We start from the raw sequence: 2,506 nt of genomic DNA on the forward strand, positions 1-2,506 counted from the left end.
TCAAGTTCTTGCAGCCACAAGACTGAGGGCCTCTGCTTGTTGGCTGGAGGCTGGAGACTGCTCTTGGCTCCTAGGAGGGGCTCTAAATGGGCAGGCCAGCAAGGAGGAGTTCTATACAATGCAACACAGTTGCCAGAGTGACACCCGATCACTTTTGCCTTATTCTATTGATTTGAAGTGAGTCACAGATCCCACTTACACTCAAGGGGAGGGGACCGAACAAGGGCATTAATTCTAAGAGGTGAGGATCACGAAGGGAGGTTGTCTTTGAGTCTGTCTTCCACAACAATAATAAATAAGTGCCAGGTGATTGGTGCAGACAACAAGTATTGCAGGAGCTCAGTTGGGCTCCATATGTGAGGTGGCGTCACTGCTGATGAGCTCAGGCCATTCAGAGGCCTGGAGGATCCTATTTTAATGAGATTATGAGAGATGGGCACTACTGTCAGTTCACAGGCAAAATGGAGATTTCACAAATGGTCCTGGAGACCATGCGCCCCGACCTCCACAGTGGCAGCCCCAAGCATGAGCCTGTCCTAGAAGGGGGCTGACCATTGTCCAAGAGTCAGAGGGTCAGGCATCAGGTGATGATGGTGGGCATGAAGAAATGGGGACTTGTTCAGGAGCTGGCAAGCCCGAAGATGCACTGGATAGATCTAATGGGGGCCTGGACAGGTTGGAGAAAGGAGAGACAGGAGGATGAGGTGAGCGTGAAGTGAGGTGTCCCAGGGATGAACAGGTCAGAGCTTCTGAGGATGGCTGAAGAAGCAATTCATTGACTCTTTTCTCCAACTGGGGATAAATAATCTCTAATTTCTGTGGAGCGCTCCTAGAAACAAAGAAATCCTTCATAGATTAATAAGTATTCATGTATTTCATTGACTCTTCCATTGGCCATGTAGCATCCAGACACAAAAGCTAATGGAGCAGTGGGTCTCCTTGACCGTGACGAAGACCCTGTGCATGTCTGTGATGTGTGGGTTTATATGCACATGTGGGAAAGAAGAAGGGACAGCTCATACCTGTTCAGTAAGTCACCAGCATTCTAGAAGAGAGAAAAAGCGAGAATCATAATTGGTTCTCAGGTTCCTATCACCTCCAAATTCCTTTCCCAATTCACTCTTGGAGGCCACTCTGGGGTGCCACCTTGAGAACTGGGGGAACATAGCAACACCCCTCTTCTGTGCCCATTCTGCTGCAGCAGCACTCTGTAGCCTGGAACAAGCCACGTCTACCACAACTCACCACATATCACACTGGCCCCTCCCTCTTAAACCTCCCAGAAGGGTGATGCAGATGGGCTGCCTACTATCGGGGAGAAACCCAGCCCTTGGGGGAAGCCTCAGGGTATGCACCTTCAGTGTGTTGGTGTCTAATTCCTTGGCCGTCCTCTCCAGATCAATGACCAGGCTGCTGAGCTGTGTTACTGCCCTGGAGATGTCAAGGATTCTGGCCACTTCTGCTGGCATGTGCTCCAGCTGGCCCAGCCACTGCTGAGGGAGGGCATCCAGCTGTTCCCTGGTTTGGTGCTGGCTCTCCAGCCCAGCCTCCAGCCTGTGGTTCCCATGGTCTATCTGAAACTACAGGAAAGGGGCTCCCTAAGACTCAGTGTCAGGTGGCTCCCTCCTGGCCATTCACAGTCTCTGAATGTCTGAGCAGGAAAGGGGATTCCTCAATCCTCTTCCCCTCATGATGTTGCCTCTGTGTGTCACAGGTATTGCAGAAGCAGCTGTGATTCTCATAAAAGCAGGGACACCTCCCCTTTCCACCTCACTCTCTAAATATCTACAGATGCCATGTGACCAAGAGGAATAGAAAGGTAGACTGTCAGAGACAGAAACGGAGGCCTACTGCTTGTGTAGTAATTTTCAATTGACGAGACACTGGTCTCCTTTGATCCTTACTGTGAGCCAGGCAGAGTAGGACTGGTTCTCATTTAACATATAAGTCACATAAAGATCAGAGGGCTTAACTTGCGTAGGTCACTCAGCCAGCAAACTTTGACACCAAGGCCAAAACCCAGGTTTTCAGCCTCCACGACTATCTGCCCACACCAGGCTTTTCCAGGGACAGACAGATGTCCAGAACAGTTAAGTAAGAGCCCCTGAGAACACTCCAGGGAGTTCTTCCCGGGAACCTGAAAGACCCACCTGCAGAGCTTGCAGTATGTTTTCCTCCTGAGCCTTGAGTCGCTGAAGTTCTGCAATGTCCTTTCTGAGCTTCCTGCTCCGGCGGTTGAGTCGTTCCTAAAGAGACAGACACACCCGCTTGTCAGACTGGGAGTGAGGGGGGCACTGGGAGGAGTCAGTGGAACACAGTAGGGGTCCTGATCTCAGGATGAAAGCAATGTAAAATTCTACCTACAAAGAAATGTTTTTAGAGTGTCATGGTTGGAGTAGGGAACTTGAGAGGTTATTTATTGGATAGTGATGGGGGGAAATAGTAATGGGTAATTTTTTTACAGTCTTAGAACTACAGAAAAATAACAGATAGCAACAGAACAATT

The 2,506-nt window shown here is 49.7% G+C and overlaps 1 protein-coding gene across 1 annotated transcript in view; it reads left to right on the plus strand.

The window, feature by feature from the left end:
• Positions 1 to 2,506, plus strand: part of TRIM10 (tripartite motif containing 10) — a 20,461-nt gene that overhangs the window by 15,537 nt on the left and 2,418 nt on the right. The window lies entirely within an intron of this gene.

Source organism: Mandrillus leucophaeus, unplaced genomic scaffold (assembly GCF_000951045.1).
Source record: "Mandrillus leucophaeus isolate KB7577 unplaced genomic scaffold, Mleu.le_1.0 Scaffold660, whole genome shotgun sequence".
NCBI lineage: Eukaryota > Metazoa > Chordata > Mammalia > Primates > Cercopithecidae > Mandrillus > Mandrillus leucophaeus.